Source organism: Mesoplodon bidens, assembly GCF_964165515.1.
Source record: "Mesoplodon bidens genome assembly, chromosome: 9".
NCBI classification, from domain to species: domain Eukaryota; kingdom Metazoa; phylum Chordata; class Mammalia; order Artiodactyla; family Ziphiidae; genus Mesoplodon; species Mesoplodon bidens.
Genome location: NC_138166.1, coordinates 30220218 through 30243651, shown reverse-complemented (window position 1 = coordinate 30243651; position 23434 = coordinate 30220218). Strand labels below are relative to the sequence as shown.

Below are 23434 nucleotides of genomic sequence, written 5' to 3'. Positions count from 1 at the left end.
AGCCGCCGCCATTTTCCGCCCCCGCCGGATCGCTAGCTGTGCCTCGGCGGCCGCTCGCTATCCTGCTCTGCTGCCCACGCCACCGCCGCAGGCCCGGCCCCGAGAGGGAGGCCCTGGCGTGAGCGTGCGGGGACTGCAGCTTCAGCGTCATGAAGGCCCAGCTCCCACCCCGCCCGCGGTGCCCGAGCGCCGGCAGCTGGCGCCGGCCGGCGAGAACAGGCGGGCAGCAAGGGGGCCGGACAGGCTCCACTGGGCGGAGCGGCCCTAGCGGCGCCTGGGACCTGAAGCTTCCATCGCACTTACTTCCTGTTTTGGGTCCGGGCACTTTGGAAGAACCAGGATGGAGGCTCCAAAAAATACCAGGATGGAGGAAGCAGCCACGGGCAAGAGTGGCTGCAGCTGGAGTGAGCGAGCGCGACAAGCCACCGGAAACGGAGCTACGGCCGCGCCCCGCCCCCAGCCCCCGCGCGCTCCCCCGCCCGGCCTCCTCTCCCTGGGGGCGGCCCTGCGCGCTGGCCGTGGCGTCACTTCCGGCCAAGTCGGAGCGCGAAAAAAGGTCCCTGATTATTTGAGCTTCGAGCCCCGTCTGAGTGGGAGTTGTTCGTTGTCTGCTCTTTTCTCCTCCTCCTACAAGGAAATAGGTACTGACTGATGCCATGAAGGAGGACCTTCTTTCTTTGGCGCAACTGTGGTTTTCCTGGCTCGGCGACAGTTGGGCCTCGCCAGCCGACTTTCGTAATCTGGGCCTCGGAGCGGAGGGAGCCTCGCGTGTGGAACTGTTAGAAAGCGGGGTCTGGGTGTAGACGATAACCGGGAATTGTATGTCTGGCTCTTCTGACTTGGTCTGCCTTGCCGTAGGCGCGTAGAGGTGTTACCCGTTGGGCGTATGATGCAATTCTTGGTGAAATGTATCCTGTGTGAATATGCTCTTCTGTCGTGCACGGTACGCCTTATAAAGCACGGCTTTTCTAAAGTGGATGCTCTTCAGCTAGCCTGGGGAGCTTTCAGGGAAGACCAATACTCGGCCCCGCCCCCAGAGTCTTTAAGCTTCCAGAGACTCCTGCAGAGATTTTTGTTTTGAAAGAGTCCTGAAAATTTTTTTAATTAATTTTTTTTTTACTGGAGTATAGTTGATTTACAGTGTTGTGTTAGTTTCTGCTGTACAGCGAGTCAATTATACATGTACATATATCCACTCTTTTTTGGAGTCTGTTACCATATAGGTCTTTACAGAGTTGGGAATAGAGTTCCCTGGGCTATACAGTAGGTTCTTGTTAGGTAGCTCTTTATATAAAGCAGTGTGTATATGTCAATCCCAATCTCCCAAAGAGGTCCGAAGATTTTAGTGGTCGGAGCCCTGTTACAACTCTTCTTAGGATTCATTTCACTTGTTTATAAAATTGATTTATTGTACGCTGCTTTTGCTAGTGGGATGAGAGGAGTTTAGAAATTAGATTTGACAAATGTACTTGCATCCAGCAGCTATGCGTAGACTTACACTACATTGTCACAATGGGAGTGTAGTGAGCATCGGTTGTAAAGGTCAAATGAAGGCCGTCAAGAGTGTGTATACTACGTTTTGAATTGATCTTAACTAATGAAGTTGATAATGCTTAGTGATTTCTTTTCCTCTCTTTTGGCTTAAAAAAATTTTTTTTGCAACTCTGGTTTCTTTTGAATACAAAACGTAGTTGGAAGACTTCGTGGAAGTGACACTAATTCATTGAAGAAAGGGGGAAAAGTACACACTGAAATGGGTTTAGTTAGATAAATATTTGTTTCGATTTTAAGTCAAATGTACACAGTTTTCACCAGTAGTCCACATTATCTGTTCTTTGGGGTAACTGTCTCACTCATAAATGTTGCATTTCATAAAAGAGAGTGTAAAACGAAATACCATCACACACCAGTTAGAAGTGCTAAAATCCCAAACGCTGCCAACACCAAGGGCCGATGACACTTTGGAGCAATAGGAACTCTCATTGATTGATAGAGGGAATGCAGAATGGTACAACCACTTTGGAAGACAGTTTGGTGGTTTCTTACAGAACTAAGCATATTCTTACCATGTGATCCATTAATTGCTCCTTGATATTTACCCCAAATAGTTGAAACCTTACCTCCACATAAAAAGCTGCACAGAGATATTTATACCAACTTCATTGTAATTGCCAAAACTTAGAAGCAACCAAGATGTGCTTCAATAGGTAAATGGATAAACTGTGGTACATCCATACAATGGAGTATTATTCAGTGCTAAAAAGAATTGAGCTGTCGAGCCATGAAAAGATATGGAGGACTCTTAAATGCATGCCACTAAGTGAAAGAAGTCTATCTGAAAAGGCTACCTACTGAATGATTCCAACTATCTGACTTTCTGGAAAGGGCAAAACTATGGAGATAGTAAAAAGATGAGTAGTTGCCAGGGTTTGAGGCCAGAGGAAGAGAAATAGGTGGAGCACAGAGGATTTTTTAAGGCAGCGAAATGATTTTGTATAATGCTGTAATGGTAGATACATGGCATTATACATTTATCAAAACCCCTACAATGTACAACACAGATAGTGAACCCTAATGTAACCCACGGACTTTGGTTGTTAATGATATGTCAATGTTGGTTCATCATTTGCAAATAAATGTACGACTCTGGTGGGATATGTTGATAATGTTCATGTGTAGGGCAGGGACAGTGTGGGAAGTCTCTGTATCTTCCCCTCAATTTTGCTGTGAATCTTAAACTGTCCCCCAAAATAAGGTCTATTTAAAAAAAAGAAAATATAAAAGGGCCTGGATTTGGACAAGTTTAGCTAACATTTTTTGAGTGCTTATGTGTCATTTAAATGCTTTACGTATATTAAACACATTTAATGTTCACAAGTGCCAAAGCTTCAGTATAGTTATTACAACTGATTCCCATTTTAGACAAGAACCAAAAAAGTGAAGGAATGTGTCCAAGGAAACACAGCAAATAAATGGTAGAGTCAGAATGAAAGCCTCAGCTCCAGAGCCTATGCTCTGAACTACCCTTCTGCAGCTCAAAAAGTACACTTTGGCAACAGTCTTTTTATAATGAAAAATGATTACAACCAGTTTCCAGAGTCTTTACTGAACTGGAAGAAGGATACATTTGACCAATTTTCAAAAATAACTGTCAAGAGCAGCATTTTATTGCATCTAACTTTATTACCAGTTTGTGGTAATCTCTGCATCCCACTGTGGTTATGGCATATATCATTCAATGTTTAAAAGAGTACATAAATAATAGGTAACCAACACCACGAAGCAGGAGAGTGTTGTGGTATAGATGTTGAAGTCAGACCCGAGTGTGAATCTTGACTTTATTGCTTAGCGGTGGGTATGGTACTTCGTATCTCTAAGCTTCGTTTGCTTCTGAAAAGTGGGGATACTAAAATCTATCTCCCAGCATAGTGTAGGCAACATGCTTTGCACAGAGCCTGTCATATGTAGTAAGCACTTAAATATGGACACTAATAAACCCGTGAACCAGAAAAGCAATTAAATTACTCAAAGTAGAGTTCTAATGAGATAATAGTTACATATGTAAAATTGTTAACATTACCATTTATGAGGAATTGGTTCTTAATTAGCTACATTTTCCAGAAAGCATTACCGTGTAGGATTCTTTTTCACTGAGGCATAAGAGAGTGTTATCTAAATTATAGTTGCTACCCATTCTCTTGTGAAAAATCTTAGGTTAGTCTGCACTTTGCTGTTAATTCCCTAAAAAAAGTCAAGTGCATGCTCATAATTAATTCTTCCTTTCTGGGTGAGTTTCTTTCATAATTACCTTTTCCCAAGGTCAATTGGTGTTTACTTGGGGAAAACAAGTGTATTTTAGTATTAGTTTAATACATAATTTAAAAAGTAAACCTATGATAGTAACACCTCTATATCTTTAACATGCATTATCAACGTAAGACTATCCAAAGTTTAAACCTAGAGCAACTTTCTGCAATTATAATTCTCGGTGCTTCCTACCTCACTACTTAGTCAATACGTACCTAGGGAATGCATGAGATTTTTAATATTATCCTAGGATTTACCTAATTAGTAATTAAATATTTTGTAGAAAAAAAGTGAAAAATAGTTCTTTCATAAATAGAAGGTATTATAAAAGTATAGCACAGTTATGGTATTTACTGCATTTGCTAGTTATGATTAGCTCTGTTGGACTCCAGATTTTTTATAACACTTTCATGAACCTCATCAGCAATAGAATATTGATGAAATGACCTTCCTTTTTTTTTTTTTTTTTTTTTTTTGCGGTATGCGGGCCTCTCACTGTTGTGGCCTCTCCCGTTGCGGAGCACAGGCTCCGGATGTGCAGGCTCAGCGGCCATGGCTCACGGGCCCAGCCGCGCCGCGGCAATGTGGGATCTTCCCGGACCGGGACACGAACCCATGTCCGCTGCATCAGCAGGCGGACTGTCAACCACTGCGCCACCAGGGAAGCCCGACCTTCCTTTTTTGAAAGGTTGATATATTAATATAAAAGTGTTTCAAATACTGAGAGGCTGGTTTTATTGTTTAATGATTGTCTCATGTCCTGGATGTCATGATTCAGAATAAAGAGATGTTTGCAAGGACTTCTGTTCAAAGTAAATGAAAAATATAATTATTGAGTAGCCCATTTTCTTTCTACACAGTCTCTGAGTCCTATTAATACAACTGATGTGTATACACTGGAAGCCCTGCCAGAATTTCCGGCAAGCTGATGGGGATTCCTGTGCTAATAGAGGAATGAGCAAACTGTCCCTAGTTAGGCCAACACATCAGGCTCTTCCAAGTCCTCTTCTGTCTGAGATTCCTCCTCCAGGCTTTTGTCTGGGACTTATGGCACTCCATCTCATAACCCCTTTCCTGCTCTCCATTTCATGTCAGTGTCTCATTCCTACACCTCTTTTAATCTTTCCGCCTGGTTACCTCTTCACTTCATTTTCTTTTGCAGTAGATCTTTACTGAGGCCTATTCATGGAACATTAGCAAAAATTGGTTCTTCTTCCAGTTAGGAGAATGGAGAACTAAGACTTCAGATCTTCCCAGCAAGTGAGGATGGAAGTTTTCATTCTGTCCTTGAAAATTTTGTGGGCAAAATGAAACAGAAACAGTTAAGTTACTTTACTAAAATTGGGAGAATGTTTGAACCCAGATTCAAATATCTTTTCCTTTATAGTCTGGCCTAGAAGGGAGAGGGACCATATATTGGTAAATCAACCAGTAATTGCCAATGTGGTAAGCTCTAAACTCTGAAGGTGAACTTTATGTAGGGAGTTCAGAGCTGGGTTTTCTGAGAAGACACTTGAGCAGGGACTGGAAAGGTGACAAATTACCAGAGCAGGGGGCGGGAGGTGGGAAGGCATTTGTTCAGCTAGTGTGGGAAAGAGTGTGTTTGTAGAAAGCATCTGGTCTATAATGTTTATAAAATGGTGAGAGCACAGTGCTGGTAAGCAGTAGGCTCAGTCTCTTGCTGTTGTTAACTGAGTTTAACCCCATTCCCCTAAGGCTGGACCATCTGCTGCCTCAGCCTTGTCTTATAGCTTCAGTTTGCCAGCATCTGGTACACTGCCTTAACTTAGCAGACACTTAGATGTTTGTTGAGTTCGAAGATAATTGTGTCTTAAACCAGGAGATCAGAAACCTAGCCATTTTTATATTTTGGCAGGAGAGCTCAGTCTTTTTTCAGATTGTGTCACTACTCGGGCAACTCTGGAATGAAACAAACAAATGTTACCTTTATTATTACTTTAGTAGAAGGAGGTTATTTTAACAAGATGCCACAAGTTTGGCCTTATTCTAAACTTTATCACCCAAATCTTGTCCATCTAGATGCAGTATTTTAAGGATAGAAGTGTTGAATTTTAACCAGCAGATGTCCTTATTGTTCAGCAAGATTTTTTTTTTTTTTTCCAGACCAGTATCTACAACAGTAGATGGGAATTCTGTGCCTTTAATTTGTTAGTGATAAACTGTGGTAGACAAATGACATGCCTCAACAATCATAAAACCAAAGGGATTATGCTTTGAAATTCCAATGTGAAAGGCCCTCTCGCATTTAATGACTTGTCATTGATTAATTCCCTTCTCTTTTATTCGATGCATATCTAATTCCCTTGCCCAGAATATGCAGTGACAGAGAAAGAAACAAGGAACCTGCGTAACCTTTATAGCTTCCAGGAGTTTGCACATTTGTGATACACCCATTCCTTCCTTTCATTCAGCAGACCTTCGTGAGCACATCCTTTGTATTGAGCACTGTCCTAGGCATAGGGAATATGGTAGTGGTCAAGAGAGACAAGGGATGGAAGAGCTTACATTATAGTAGTTTTTTTCCAACGTGTCTTTGTATAAAACTCTTAGTTAACTCTTGCAATTTACTAAATTATTGCAACTGCCCATGAAACTTGCTCATAATTAACAAATTAATGAGGGATTAAGACAAAGTATGAATCAAATCACTTAGTATCATCAGATTGATCTAAACTGCAAATATTAGGAAAGATGGACCAATTTCTTGGTCTTGCTTAGTCAAAGCACTTTGAAACATATCTGGCAAATAGTAGGTGCTCAAAAATGTCAGATATTATTATTTGTCTTTATCCATCATAACAAGAAATAATGAAAAGCAGGAAAAGAGAATTGTTGCCTTATTTGTTGAGTAGGATTTCTTAGGGCAACAATTTTATTTCAGTGAAGAGAATTGGGATATAAAAAATACTTTAATATGTTAAGATTTATATTGAAATCATAATAGCTAGCAAGTAGTCTTTCTAGATATCTTTTAAACTTACTTTAAACTGCGTTTCATAGTGGTAGTCTATTGGTGAAAGCTATGGAAAAGGATATTATAAGTTCCATTGTTTTACATTTTTTGTTTCTCTGAAACTGTTTCTTGGAAATTGGCCTGTTTTCATGTTTCTGGGCAAAGTGTTTTAAGCACTAGAGAAAGTGATATGGCCTCTTACTTAAGGATGCATTGCATACCCTTAATATACATGCAACAGATACATACAGACACATGCAAGGTAAAGGTTTTTCTTGACCTGAAATTGTTAGAGGTAAAATCTAAACTCAGTAGGAAACACTGTTTTTCAAGCAAGCTATTCCTCCCCCCAAATTACCTGACTTATCAATCTAGTCTTATGATACCTACCTAGTTTAAGAATATCTACATTATATATATATATTTTAAAAATTTATTTAATTGAAGTATAGTTGATTTACAATGTTGTGTTAATTTCTGCTGTACAGCAAAGCGATTGTTATATATACATTCTTTTTCATATCCTTTTCCGTTATGGTTTATCACAGGATATTGAATATAGTTCCCTGTGCTATACAGGAGGACGTTGTTGTTTATCCCTCCTATATATAATAGTTTGCATCTGCTAACCCCAAACTCCCAATCCTTCCCTTCCCCACCCTCACCCCCCCTTGGCAACCATTAGTGTGTTCTCTTATGTCTGAGTCTGTTTCTGTTTCATAAAGAATATCTATCTTACATTAAATATAACCATAGTAAATTAAATTCCAGAGCATAATACCTTTGTTATAACAACTGCACCTTAAGTGGACAGACCTGGTGAAGACATGTAATATATAATTGTTAATTGAATGAAATTGGGAGTAACAGGATTAAGAAAGCAGAGTTTCTATGGGCCATCTTTCAGACTTGTGAATATTATTATTATATATAATCATATAATTGTAGCCACTGCAGCAGTATTATATTTATATTAGCAAACCTAGGGTAAAAAAAGATATGTAACTTCAGCAGTGAGAGTATCACTAATGTTTTCTTCCTGTGTCTTTTATGTGTCTTACCAGGTTACATTTATGCTGAATTTTAGTCTGTGATGGTTCAACCTGGTGTAGCAAGACATAAGGCTATTATAGTCTTTGTTACTCCTTTCTCTATTTCCATTATAATTGGATAAGCTCATTTTTGTTGAACAAGAGCCCATTTTCACATGATACTGCAGTCTTTTCTCTCTTTTCCTTTTCCAAAGAGCCATCTGCTGTGGAATCATTCTCTGTTGAGCACACTCTTGATCTTGAGCCTGTAATAAATTTTCACAAGAATCTCAGAGGAACCCATGCTGCTTTACCATTGTAGACCAATTGCAGGGAAATATGTGATACAACAGTGCCTCATATATAATGTTATAAATAACTGTGTTATTTGAAAAGGTCGTAGTAGGTATAGTATAAGCAGTCTGTCTCTTGCAATGGGTAAAAATGAAAATAAACCTGAAACCCTCTGCTTTTAGGCCTTTCCGACCTCTCTCGTCATCACAACTACACTTTTATAAAGTAATAAATTGAGTGAAGGATTTAGAAGTTAGATATTCCTAGGATAGGTGGCTTATACCTAATGGTAGGATGCAGTAAGTGACCAGTGTTTTCCTACCGTTTCCATATTCATTTGGTAGGAAAATCTGATATTATCAGATATTTTATTTTTATTAAATTTAAAATAGGAATCAAAAGGGTTGAGTTCACTACTTTTTATTGTTGTTTAAGCAAACAAAAGGTGAAATTCAACCCCAAGTAACTTTTTTTAAAGTCATAGATTATACACTATAGGTTTGCAATGAATCAGTCTGTCATTTCCTCAGCAACAGGCCTTCAGGGACCTCCTCAGACTCTAATAGCTATTCGTTCTACTCTCTCAACAAATGACCTTTACAGAGACTTTTAAGCATTAACTTCCTCAGCAGCCTGCTGCCCCCACCCCTGCCCCTGCTTATGTGCTCATCTGAGCTCATCCTAAACTCCTTTCCTCCAATCCTAGAGATGTTCCTTCTCTTATTCAAAGCTAATCCCTTCTTTTGTGTTTTTTGATCTCATCTCCCTCGCAGGACTATGCTCATTCCTTCTTCTGTGTTTTCAACCATTATAGCCTGGTTTCTGCCTCCAACATGCCTCTGAAGATCATTAACGACTTCCACATTGTTAAATCCATGAAAATATTCTATTATCATTTACCTTAATTTTCAGCAGCATTTGCTCCTTAAATGACTATGTCATTCTTCTTTGAATACTCTTTTTTTCTTGGCTTTGAGATACAATACTCTGGCATTCCTTCTACCTCTCTAAATGCTTCTTAGCTGGCCTGGCTTTTAAATTTCAGAGTTCTTCATGGTGACCTCCTAGGCCTACGTCTCTTCCTCACACTATCCTCTTTCTAAGTGATATCATCCACTCCAGTGGCTACAATTGCTCTCTATACACTGATGACTCCTAAATTTATAACTGTTAATCTGTTATTCACATGCCTTGTTGGATGTGGTACTTGGCTTACATGTGGAAGGCTTACAATGTGGAAAATTGCATTTTCTAAACATGGCTGCACAGTATTTCCCATCCAATGTGCTCTTCATATAATACAATTTGATAGTCCTCCCATCAAGAGGTGGAGGTGTATGACTTCTCCCCTTGAAACTGGACAGGTTTTGTGGCCATTTTTAACCAATAAAGTATGTAGGAAGTGGTGCTATATGACTTCTGAAGATAGGTTATAAAAGACCTGGCAGCCAACAAGTAAGCAGCCATCATATAAGCAGTCCAACTGCCATACTGTGAGGAAGCCCAAACCAGCCCATTCAGAAAAACCACGTGGAGAGGCACTAAAAACATAAAAAAGAAGGATGATTGGAGATCCCCTAGCTGCTCCAGCCTCCCCTCCCAAATTAGTTATCTATTGCTGCCTAACAAATTACCCCAAAATGTAGTGGCTTAAAACAGCAAGCATTTAGTATCTCACAGTTTCTATGGGTCAGGAATTCAAGAGGGCTTAGCCAGGTGATTTTCTTAGGGACTCTCATGAACTTGCTATCAAGATGTCAGCTGGGGCTTCGGTCATCTGAAGGGTTGACTGAGACTAGAAGATCTAGGTCCCAGATGGCTTACTCATATGGCTGTTGGCAAGAGGCTTCATCCTTGGCTGTTGGTTGGGGGCTTCAGTTCCCACTATGTGGGCCTTTCCATAGAGCTGCTTGAGTGTCCTCAAGCACAGGGCAACTGGCTTCCCCAAGAGCAAGTGATCCAAGAGTAAGGATGCTGCAGTGCCTTTAATGGCCTAGTTTCAGAGGTTACACATTGTCACTTATATTTTAATCCATTTATTAGAAGTGAGTCATTATGGTAAACCCACACTCAAGGGGATAGGAATTGGGGTCCACCTTTTGAAGGAATTTGTGGGCACCCTCCATCCATTGTTACAGTGCCCACCATTATCTGACTGCAAAGGCATGAGACACCTGCAAGGTGGAACTGCCTATCCCAGCCTTTCCTAAAATTCTGATCCATAGAAACTATGAGTAATAAAATGATTACTGTTGTTTGAAGCCACTATGTTTTAGAATAATTTTTTTTCAGCATTAGCTAACCAGAACATGGAGTCTTTTGGATGAAACCTTGAAAAGCCAGAAAGTATTCCCTTCTTCTTTGGCATCCCTGCAGACTTAGCTGGGGTTTCTATTTCTTTTTCTTCCTCTGACCTAGTATTTTGACTCCAAGAAGGAAGTAGGGGGGGGTCCTTCTCAGGTACCTATTAACACTTGTTAGCTTATAAACATTTAAATTTCCTTTTGGTTGGAAAAACTGCTCTTATATCATTAACATTTTCCCCATGCTCTGGTTTATGATATAAACTCTGATCTAGGTAGTCTAGACCCTTCTCTTACTTTTTAAATGAAAGGTTTTAGAATCCTCAAAAATCCTTGTTTTTTCCTTTATAGTTCCTGGCTCTTAAAGATGAAAAGTTCTGGATTTCAATATGGTCTCACATAAATTTATAAAAATCCATTCAGAAATTTAATTGACTTCTTGGTTCTAGCCTGTATATATGTTCTTCCTCTGAATCAGAGCATGGAAAACTATCAAAGCTGCGTTTATGGTGGGGGAAGGATAACAGGTATAAGAAAGTGCAGGAAGGAACAGCAACTCATTAATAGCTCAAAGATATGATTATACTAAAGGAATAATTAATATATAGCATTTATATTAAGTGGTGTTTGATTTTACATAATAAAAGTTTGCACAAGTATGTGTACATGTCATAGTTCATTATCTTTTTATCTATTTATTTGTGAATAGATTTTGAAGTTTGGGAGGTATGGAATGTATACCCAGGACTGGAATTCCAATTTACAAAATTGTACCATAGGGAATGGAGACTGAAGGAAACATGTACCTGGAAATTACCAGTATTTTTAGTAGACAAGTAACTCAGTAGAGTGCATTCCAAAGACTACAGAGATGCTTCTGGGTTTCAAAAGGCTGGAAGTGGAGTATCCACCTGAGTCCTTTCCAATGATAGGGAGATAAGACAGTGGCAAGAGGGCACAGAAGTGGTAATAGGGCACAGTTCAGAGGTGTTGAGCCCTCGCACAGGAGATGAAGGATTAAAAAGATTAGGATTTTGAAAATCTTAGAGGTTAGAAGCTGAAAATTCTTGTTACATATTACTTTCAACATATTTTAAAATATAACTGATGCAAGCACTTGTAAGTCATGGTGGTGCAGAAAAGAAATGTTGATGCAATAGATATTCCCATATTTATTACGTTACTAATAATATGAAATAGTCATAGAAATAACCTGAATTCTACATGTCAGTAATTAGTGACATAGAGGTTACCTGAATATCTGGGCAGGAAATGGAAGTTCCGCCAGTAGCTCAAAGAGTTAGAGTCATGTTCTGCATTTCCTGGTTGATCAGACATTTCTAACGTCTCTTCTCCCACAGCTTACATCAGAAGGGCAGGCGTAACTTGTTCCACAAGGAATTTCTTCTAAGAGGGCCTTCTTGTACCTGGTTAACATCTGGAAAAATGACACAGGGAGGCTCACATAGGGCATCCTGATGACTCTTGCTTTATGTTTATTTGATTCTAAAGAAACTTTCTCCATGAGAGCTTCTACTGGTGATGAGGCCTATTCAGCAACGAATTATTTTGTAATCAGGCATGTTGCAATCTGTCAGAAGTGCAGTTGTCCATCTGCTGTGTCATTTCCACTGACATTATAAACTATAGTCTATTTGGACTGTTTTGGAAGGAAGGAAATTGGCTAGTTCATCCTGTTTCCTTTACTGATGTCTCGGTGTCAGTACAGAAAATGTGGCTGAGAAGAAATTTAGGTGAAGTTCTTAAAATCTGTGATGGGGGCTTCCCTGGTGGCGCAGTGGTTGAGAGTCTGCCTGCAGAGTCCGATGCAGGGGACGCGGGTTCATGCCCCATCCGGGAGGATCCCACGTGCCGCAGAGCGGCTGGGCCCGTGAGCCATGGCCGCTGGGCCTGCGCGTCCGGAGCCTGTGCTCCGCAGCGGGAGAGGCCGCGGCAGTGAGAGGCCCACGTACTGCAAAAAAAAAAATAAAATAAAAAAAATCTGTGATGGTTACATTTAGCCTACATTTCTGTTAAGAAAGTGATTCATACTTCGTGTCTATTTCCAGTAGCCAAAACTAACACTATGTTAAGCCTAATTAAAAGCTCTCTCAAATTGCTAACTTCAAAGTTGCTGTAAGTAGCACAATTAGGAAATCTACACTGATTTTTTTAAAGAAACCATGTTTTTTCAACCATGCTTAATCCTGCCCCTAGAACCCTTGTTTGTTTAAAAGTTGTGGACTTTAAAAGGAGCTGTGGGGGCTTCCCTGGTGGCGCAGTGGTTGAGAGTCCGCCTGCCGATGCAGGGGATACGGGTTCGTGCCCTGGTCTGGGAGGATCCCACATGCCGTGGAATGGCTGGGCCCGTGAGCCATGGCCGCTGAGCCTGCACGTCTGGAGCCTGTGCTCTGCAACGGGAGAGGCCACAACAGTGAGAGGCCCGCGTACCGCAAAAAATAAAAAATAAATAAAAAAATAAAAGGAGCTGTGGTACCTGCAGCTTTGTTCTTCTTTCTCAAGATTGCATTGGCTATTCAGGGTCTTTTGTGGTTCCATACAAATTTTAGGATTATTTGTCCTAGTTCTGTGAAACATGCCATGAGTATTTTGATAGGAATTGCATTAAATCTGTACATTGATTTTCATAGTATGGAAGTTTTAACGATATTAATTGTTCAAATCCATGAGCACAGTATATTTTTCCATTTACAATAAGTCCCCTATATACAAGCCTTCAAGAGGCGAACTTTCAAAGATTCGAACATGCGTTCGCATGTCCAATCATGTAAGTTAGTTCTATTTGAGGAGGCATTGCTAATTTTTGAGGCACAGGACTCAAACATAGAATAGTACATAAAGGTTGCAACAGCCATTCAGAATGCAATCCAATACTACTGTGTCATCTACGATGAGAAAAAATAGCTACTACCAGACATCACTGGATTGTTTTTTCAAGAGGATAGATAGAATTGACTCCAGCAAGGAACCAGAACCTGTGCCATCAACGTCAGGTGTGAGTGAAGTTGCAGCTCGCCCTCCATCTCCTATTAATGACAATCCTTCAGCTCTACCATCTCCCACCTCCTCTTCCTCCTCCAGTCAGTAACTCTTCTTGCCTGTTCACTCGATGCCAGCCCCTGTATGCCAGCTGTTGTACTGTACTACCATACTTTTCAAGGTACTGTACTATAAGATTAAAAATGTTTTATTTTTTGTGTTTGCTTTTTATGTATTATTTATGTGAAAAGTATTATAAACCTATTACAGTACAGTACTGTATAGCCAATTGTATTATTAGGCTAACTTTGTTGGACTTATGAACAAATGCGCTCTTGGAACAGAACTCATTCATATGTAAGGGACATACTGTATTTGTGTCATCTTTAATTTTGTCAGTTGCCTTATAGTTTTCAGAGTATAAATTTATTCCTAGATATTTTATTCTTTTTGATGCAATTGTAAATGGATTTTCTTAATTTCTCTTTTTGGTAGGTCTTTTTTTTTCTTTTCTTTTTAAGTTCCTTCTTCTTGTTTCTTTTTTCTCTTTCACACTGGAGGTGTTCTTAAAATACCTGGCCTTCCTTGGCTCTCTGTCTCATGAGAGCGAGACAATGAAAACCTATATTTAGAAGCTATGGGGAGGAAGCAGAGGGAGAGATTATTGACTGATAGATTTTACTGTAGGGCTTAGGGTTAATCTGGCCAGGCTTGGTCACTTTTTTTTTTATTTATTTTTTATTTTTTTTATTATTATTTTTTTTTTGCGGTACGCAGGCCTCTCACTGTTGTGGCCTCTCCCGTTGCGGACGTGCAGGCTCAGCGGCCATGGCTCACGGGCCCAGCCGCTCCACGGCATGTGGGATCTTCCTGGACCAGGGCACGAACTCGTGTCCCCTGCATCGGCAGGCGGACTCTCAACCACTGCGCCACCAGGGAAGCCCCACTTTTTTTTTTAATGTAACTTATTTTATATTGGAGTATAGTTGATTTCCCATGTTGTATTAGTTTCAGGTGTACAGCAAAGTGATTCAGTTATACATATATCTATTCTTTTTCAGATTCTTTTCCCATATAGGTTATTACAGAATATTGAGTAGAGTTCCCTATGCTATACAATAGGTCCTTGTTGGTTATCTATTTTGTTTTATTTTATTTTTTAAAGATTTATTTATTTATTTATTTATTTATTTTATTTATTTTTGGCTGCATCAGGTCTTAGCTGCGGCACATGGGATCTTTCATTGTGGAGCGCAGGCTCTTCGTTGTGGTGCGTGGGCTTCTCTCTAGTTGTGCGTGCAGGTTTTTCTCTTCTCTAATTGTGGCGTGTGGGTTTTCTCTTCTCTAGTTGTGGCACGCAGGCTCCAGGGCACGTGGGCTCTGTAGTTTGTGGCACGTGGGCTTAGTTGCCCTGTGGCATATGGGATCTTAGTTCCCTGACCAGGAATCAAACCACGTCCCCTGCATTGTAAGGTGGATTCTTTACCACTGGACCACCAGGGAAGTCCCTGATTATCTATTTATATGTAATGGTGTATATATGTGATAGTTTGTTCTTAGTGTATAGAAATGCAACCAATTTCTGTGTATTTTGTATCCTGCAACTTTACTGAATTCATTTATTAGTTCTAACAGTTTTTTTTGGTGGAGTCTTTAGGGTTTTCTATATATAGTATCATGTAATCTGCAAATAATGACAGTTTTACTTCTTCCCTGATTTCGAACTATTCTGCAAAGCTATAATATTCAAAACAGTATGGTACTGGCACAAAAACAGACCCATAGGTCAATGACAGAATAGAGAGCCCAGAAATAAACCCATGCTTACATGGTCAACTAATCCATGACAAAGGAGGCAAGAATATACAATGGGGAAAAGAGTGTCTTTAATAACTGGTGTTGGAAAAGCTTGACAGCTACATGCAAAAGAATGAAACTAGACCATTTTCTTATATCATATACAAAAATAAACTCAAAATTGATTAAAGACTTAGATGTAAGACCTGAAACCATAAAACTCCTAGAAGAAAACATAGGCAGGATGCTCTTTGACATTGGTCTTAGCAATATTTTTTTGGATCTGTCCCCTCAGGCAAGGGCAACAAAAGCAAAAATAAACAAATGGGACTATGTCAAACTACAAAGCTTTTGCACAGTGAAGGTAACCACTAACAAAATGAAATGGCAGCCTACCAGATGGAAGAAGATATTTGCAAATGGTCTGTCTGATAAGGGGTCACTATCCAAAATATTTAAAGAATGCATACAACTTAATATAAGCAAACAAACAATCAATCTGTTTTAAAAATGAACAGAGGACCTGAATAGACACTTTTCCAAAGAAGACATACAGATGGCCAACAGGCACATGAAAAGATGCTCAACATCACTAATCATCAGGGAAATGCAAATCAAAACCACAATGACATATCACCTCACACCTATCAGAATGGCTATTCTCAAAAAGACAAGAAAAAACAAGTGTTGGTGAGAATGTGGAGAAAAGGGAAGCCTTGTACACTGTTGGTGTGAGTGTAAATTGGTACAGCCACTATGGAAAAACAGTATGGAGGTTTCTCAAAAAATTAAAAATAGAACTACCATATGATCCAGTAATTCCATTTCTGGGTACTGATCCAGTGAAAATGAAAACACTAATTTTGGGCCTCCCTGGTGGTGCAGTGGTTGAGAGTCCGCCTGCTGATGCAGGGGACGTGGGTTCGTGCCCCGGTCCGGGAAGATCCCACATGCCGCGGAGCGGCTGGGCCCGTGAGCCATGGCCACTGAGCCTGCGCGTCCGGAGCCTGTGCTCCGCAATGGGAGAGGCCACAGCAGTGAGAGGCCTGCGTACCGCAAAAAAAAAAAAAAAAAAAAAAGAAAACACTAATTTGAAAAGATGTATGCACTCAATGTTCACTGCAGCATTATTTACAATAGCCAAGATATGGAAGCAACCTAAGTGTCCACTGGTGGATGAATGGATAAAGAAGATGTATGTATATTGTATATTATATATTATATATATATATATAAAATATTACTCAACCATAAAAGAGAATGAAATCTTGACATTTGTGACAACATGAATGGACCTAGAGTGTATTATGCTAAATGAAATAAGTCAGACAGAGAAAGACAAATACCTTATGACCTCTCTTATATGCGGAATCTAAAAAACAAACATAACAAGATAGAAAGAGACTCATCGATACAAAGAATAAACTAGTGGTGGTGTGGGGGGCTGGGAGGATGGGTGACATAGGTAAAGGGGATTAAGAGTTACAAAATTCCAGTTATAAATAAGTCATGGGGATGTAATGTAACAGGAAATGTGGTCAGTGATATTGTAATAACTTTGCATGGTGACAGATGGTAACTGGACCTATAGTGGTGAGCATTTCATAAGGTATAAAAATATTGAATCACTATGTTATACACCTGCAACTAATAAATATTGTAAGTCAATTATACTTTAATGAGAAAAAGAAAAAATGCTAACATGCATTTTAATATGCATGGCAAATCTCCAAATAAATAATGTTTCTATATTTCAAAAATAAAGCATAAAATAAAAGGAGCTGTGGCAGTACTCACATGTCAGCTAGGGTTTCTTGTATGCAGTGTTGTATGCAGCACTGATCTTTACAACATCAGGGTATTTTCCCTAAAGGAATGAGCCTGCCCTCCTTTTTGCTTTCACCTCTTCCTTCTGGCTGGAATGTGGGTGTGGTGGTAATGAGTCATTTTTAACTACATAGATAAAGGCTATAGGAATAGTGGAGTGATAAGACGGATTGACATGATGGAGTTCCGCACACCTGACTTTTCCCATGCCCGTCCTTGACTGATTATGCCCTGTTACATGAGAGAGAGGTAAACTTCTATCTTCTTCTTCTTTTTTTTTTTAATATTTATTTATTCATTTATTTATGGCTGTGTTGGCTCTTTGTTTCTGTGTGAGGGCTTTCTCTAGTTGCGGCAAGTGGGGGCCACTCCTCATCGCGGTGCGCGGGCCTCTCACTATCGCGGCCTCTCGTTGCGGAGCACAGGCAGGCTCCAGACGCGCAGGCTCAGTATTTGTGGCTCACGGGGCTAGGTGCTCTGCGGCATGTGGGATCTTCCCAGACCAGGGCTTGAACCCGTGTCCCCTGCATTGGCAGGCAGATTCTCAACCACTGCGCCACCAGGGAAGCCCTCTATCTTCTTCTTACTCTATTTGTATTTTGGGTTTTTGTTTCTGTAGCTGAGTCTATATGCTAATCCATACAATGCCTTCAAGCTCTTACCCTTCACACCAAGGCATTTCTTAGACACTTTCTAAGAAGAACTCTGATGAACCAAATTTCCTCCCCTCGTAATATTTATATATTAAACTTCGTGTAGAAAGGGAAGATGAGTGACATTTCCTTAAATAGAGATGTGAGAGTAAAGGTACTTTAGGTGGAGGGAGGTAATATTCAGAAAAGTGTAAAGCATTTCTAGAGAATAAAAACCCTGCAATTTGAGTGGAGCATAGGGGAATTCTGGAAAACAAGGTTGGAAATGTGACTTCAGTGAGGTAAGGTAATGGAGGCGTATATCGGTGAGCCTTGGCTAATTTGTTGTGTAACAGAACACCAACTTTAGTGTCTTACAAAAACAGTTATTAGTTCACTGTTAATGGGTTGGCAGTTGGGGCTGTCAGCAGTTGATCAGTTTCACCTGGGCTTACTCCTGCAGCTGAAGTCAGAAGATTAACTGGGATTGGGTAGCCTCATTCACATGTCTAGTTGATAGGTTGATGGCTGGTGTGGCTTAGTTCTCCTCCATGTTGTCACTTCAGGCGTCTGGCTTCAGGTTGTCCAAATGGCAGCAATGTTCCAAGAGCAGCAAAGAAGACAAGCCTCAATGCTCACTTTCTAAGCCTCTAGTTGTTTCATATTAGCAAGTCAGTGGCCAAGCCCACATGTATGGATAATACTTCACCTCTTGGTAGGAGGAATTGCAAATGATCAGAGGACAGTATTTTATAATCTGATAGATCCTTGAAAACTAAACTAAGAAATTTGGAATTTTAATTGGTAGACAGTGAGAAAGGAAGGGTACAGATTTAGAGACCAACCATAGATGTAGCCAAAAAACTCTCTTTTTAGAAGAGTTTTAGATTTATAGAAAAATGGAGAAGATGGTACAGAATCCCCATATACCATACATTTAGTATCCCTTGTTATTAAGGTCTTACATTAATATGGTATATTTGTTACAAGTAATGAACCAATACTGATACAGTATTATTAATTAAAATCCATGCTTTATTTAGATTTGTTTAGCATTTACTAATACCCTTTTTCTGTTCCAGGATCCCAGGATACCATATTACATGTAGTTGTAATGTCTCCTCTTGGTTGTGAAAGCTTCTAGACTTTCCATGTTTTTGATGACCTTGACAATTTTGAGGAGTACAGGTCAGATATTCTGTAGGATGTACCTCTGTTGGAATTTGTCTGATGTTTTTCTCATAGTTAGATTTGGTTTATGAGTTTTTGGAAGGAGGACCACCGAGTTAAAGTGCCAGTTTCAACATATCAGAGGTACATACTATCCTCATGACTTCCCACTGTTAATGTGGATCTTGATCACCTGGCTGAGGTAGTTTTTGTCAGGTTCCTCCATTGTAAAGTCACCCTCCTGCCAACACCCTCTGCCCCCATCCGTGTACTCTATGGAAGGAAGTCACTATTCTCAGCCCACACTTAAGTAGTGGGATGTTATTCTCCCTGTTCTTGAGGATGGAATATCTACATCAATTATTTAGAATTGCTCTATGGGAGATTTATTTCTTCTTCTCCATTTATTAATTTACTCAGTGATGTCTTTATATCAGTATGAACTCATGGGCACTTAAATACTTTGGGTTATAACCTGATACTAATTTTTATTGTTTTGCTCAAATTGTTCCAGATTTGAGTTGGCTTCTGTGCCCCTTTGACATACCCTTGTCAATCATAGGCCAGTGTAGCCTAGAAAGCCAGGCTGCACCAGTAGAGGGAGCAAAAAATGGAAGTTGCATGAGGACAGCTAAAGGGTGGTGGGAGTTAAGGAAATGCTTAACTCTTTTTTATTTTCAACTTCTTAAAACATTTATTTTTTTATTTTTAAATTTTTATTTATTTATTTATTATTGGCTGTGTTGGGTCTTTGTTACTGCGCATGGGCTTTCTCTAGTTGTAGAGAGTGGGGGCTACTCTTCAATGTGGTGCACAGGCTTCTCATTGTGGTGGCTTCGCTTGTTGTGGAGCACGGGCTCTAGAGTGCAGGCTCAGTAGTTGTGGCGCACAGGCTTAGTTGCTCAGCGGCATGTGGCATCTTCCCAGACCAGGGCTTGAACCCGTGTCCCCTGCATTGGCAGGCGGATTCTTAACCACTGCGCCACCAGGGAAGCCCAAAGAAATGCTTAACTCTTTTTTCATATAAATTGGAGAAAATAAGAATTATCCCACTATGACAGATTTTAAGGTTAAAGATATCATCAGGGAAAAGCCAGATGTAGATTGTGTAATTATAGCTGAAAAAATACTTCTGGAAGAGTTTGAGGGTGCAGAGAGCTTTTACAATTGAACAGAGATGCCATAGAATGCAGTGGAAGGGGCTAGTAAAGTGCTCGGCAGAGGTGGGAGACTGTGGAAGAGGGAGGGGAAAAGATGGAGATTTAGGTTCATGAATCAAAAGGGTACTTATAAGATAAGATGTCACAATATATCTGAGCCCCAGACTAGGGATTTGGTAGTTAAATACATGAATAAAAATATCTCTGACCAAAAAAAAAAAAACCCATATCTCTGACAAATGGCAAATTAGTGACTAATAATTGTTTGCTCAAACAATTATTTGGGATAAGATGAATGAAGAGCATATGCTGCTTATTGGAGTTGTCATTACTTAGCTGAGCTGTTGACAAAAATGGAAGGATATTAAATTAGAACTGCTATCTCACGGACTGTATTCAGAGAATACTGGAAACACTGGTGCTTTAAATATTCACATGAAAAAGTCATAATGCAAATGACTTTTTTACAATATGTGAAAAAATTATAGAATGATATATGGACTATGTCATTATACTTTCTTAGGTTGGGGAGAAGGAAAGATAATGGTTCTCTCTTTCTCCCACAATACTGTACATTCTCAAAACATTTTGGTACATATCTCTCATTTGGGGTTTTCATTTGGGGAGAGATGGGAGGTGGGAAGAATGCTCTGAGAAGCAGAGACAGAATTAAATAGAAGAAAAACCATACCCTCCCTTTCTTATCTCTTACCTCCCCTACCCCGCCCCCAACCTTGCCACCACCGGAGAATTGGCTTAGGGCGACCTTAACCCAAAGAGATCAATGATCTCCATGTGCCTGCTTTGAGCAACACAATGAGAACAGAATCAGAAACTGGATTTAAACTCAACTTTGAAGGCAGAAATATCTGAAATTTTTGAGATGAAGAACTGGACAATTTAAAATGACCCAAAATAACAAAACAGAATTGTCTCCAGCAGGGAAAAATCTTTATAAATCTAGGCCAGAAACTTGTATCTATCATTTCATGTTATCTTCTGTCATTGACTAGTTACCTGTTCTTGGGCAAGTTAATTCATACTAGGAAGTTTCTTTATTCATAGGCTTCTGAAGACTTAATCTATGGATAAAGGTTTTTCTCTGTAGTTTTGTTTTAGTTTTTATTTGAAATAGAATTAATCTCAAACTTACAGGAAAGTTGCATGTACAGTATAATTAACTTTTTTTCCTAAGCCATTTGAGAGTCTGTTGCTGACATGATGCACCATCACCCATGAATACTTCTGTGTGTATTTCCTACAGTGACATTTTCCTACATAATCATAATAAATATATTACTATCTAATCCTCAAACTTCACCTGCTGTCTTAATATGTCCTTTACAGAAAAAGAATCCAGTCCAAGCCATGGGTTGCATTTAGTTGTCATTGTTCTTTACTCTTCATCAATATGGAAGAGTTCTTTGGTCTTTTCCTTCACTTTTTAGACCTTGACATTTATGAAGATTACAGACCAGCTTTTTGTTTCTAATTTTTAAAAATTTTTATTGGAGTATAGTTGATTTACAATGTTGTGTTAGTTTCAGGTGTACAGCAAAGTGAATCTATACATATACATATACCCACTCTTTTTTAGATTGTTTTCCCATATAGGCTATTACAGAGTATTGAGTAGAGTTCCCTGTGCTATACAGTAGGTCCTTATTAGTTATCTATTTTATATATAGTAGTGTGTATATGTCAATCCCAAACTTCCAATTTGTCCCTCCCCCCCTTTATCCCCTGGTAACCATAAATTTATTTTCTACATCTGTAACTCTATTTCTGTTTTGTAGATAAGTTCATTTGTACCCTTTTTTCTTTATATTCCACATGTAAGTGATATCATATGATATTTGTCTGACTTATTTCACTTAGTATGACAATCTCTAGGTCCATGCATATTGCTGCAAATGGCATTATTTTGTTCTTTTTTTAATGGCTGAGTAATATTCTGTTGTATATGTATATCGCATCTTCTTTCTCCATTCATCTGTCGATGGACATTTATGTTGTTTCCATGTCTTGGCTATTGTAAATAGTGCTGCTATGAACGTAAGCGTGCATGTATCCTTTCGAATTATAGTTTTGTCTGGGTATATGCCCCGGAGTGGGATTTCTGGATCATATGGCAACTTTATTTTTAGTTTTTTGAGGAAGCTCCATACTGTTTTCCAGAGTGGCTGTACCACGTTACATTCCCACCAACAGTGTAAGTCCCTTTTCTCTACACCCTCTCCAGCATTTATTTGTAGAGATCTTAGTGATGGCCATCTGACCAGTGTGAGGTGGTATATACCTTATTGTAGTTGAGCATCTTTTCATGCGCCTGTTGGCCATTTGTGTCTCTTCTTTGGAGAAAGGTCTATTTGGGTCTTCTGCCCATGTTTCAATTGGGTTGTTTGGTTTTTTTTGTCGTTGAGTTGTATGAGCTGATTGTATATTTTGGAAATTAAGCCCTTGTCAGTTGCATCATTTGCAAATATTTTTTCCCAGTCTATAGGTTGTCTTTTCATTTTGTTTGTGGTTTTCTTTGCTGTGCAAAATCTTATAAGTTTGATTATGTCCCATTTGTTTATTTTTCCTTTTATTTCTGTTGCCTAGGGAGACTGATCAAAGAAAACATTGGTACAATTTATGTCAGAGAATGTTTTGCCTATGTTCTTTTCTAGGAGTTTTATAGTGTTATATCTTATCTTAAAGTCTTTATGCCATTTTGAGGTTTTTTTGTGTGTATAGTGTAAGGGAGTATTGTAACTTCATTGATTTACATGCAGCTGTCCAACTTTCCCAACACCACTCGCTGAAGAGACTGTCTTTTCTCCATTGTATGTTCTTGCCTCCTTTGTCGAAGATTAATTGGCTATAGGTGTGTGAGTTTATTTCTGGGCTCTCTATTCTGTTCCATTGATCCATATGTCTGTTTTTGTGCCGGTACCACACTCTTTTGATTACTGTAGCTTTGTAATATTGTCTGAAGTTTGGGAGGGTTATGCCTCCGGCCTTGCAGAACAAACTGATTCTTAGTCTCCTTCAATGACTTTCAGATTAGCTTATTTCAAGTTTTAAGGTCCAAAGGCACTATTAGTTGGAGGAGAGTTGACTTTAGGAAATATACTAATACCTCTAAAGTTAAAAGTTAACACATAGAAAATTTGCCTCATTCATTCATTCATTCACCAAATATGTGTTAAGTTCACAGGTTTGGGCAGCGCACCAGGCTAAATGCTGAAAAGATACCACTAAAGGCTGGTCCACAATCCCTTATCTACAATTTGGAAGTTTTCAAAACTGCAGTTTTCTTCTGAAATTTTGTGCCAAAATTCATTTGGTTGCAAAACTAGGTCTCAGCTAACATGAGGCTTTTTATGGTCTTTTTTGTTTCCACTCAACTTGAATGTTTATGTATGTCATTGCCAAAATATTTATGTATTTGACT

The 23434-nt window shown here is 39.4% G+C and overlaps 1 protein-coding gene and 1 long non-coding RNA gene across 2 annotated transcripts in view; one reads left to right on the top strand and one right to left on the bottom strand.

Moving 5' to 3' along the window:
- Positions 1–406, bottom strand: part of DMTF1 (cyclin D binding myb like transcription factor 1) — a 45145-nt gene extending 44739 nt beyond the window's left edge. Inside the window, exon 1 of the mRNA XM_081243696.1 lies at positions 304–406. The gene's annotated coding sequence lies outside the window, so the exon portion shown is untranslated. The remainder of the gene's footprint in view (positions 1–303) is intronic.
- A 138-nt stretch (positions 407–544) lies between these two features.
- The window catches only part of LOC308622355, a 73736-nt gene continuing 50846 nt past the window's right edge, over positions 545–23434 (top strand). Inside the window, exon 1 of the long non-coding RNA XR_014016613.1 lies at positions 545–641. This is a non-coding gene — a long non-coding RNA (uncharacterized lncRNA). The remainder of the gene's footprint in view (positions 642–23434) is intronic.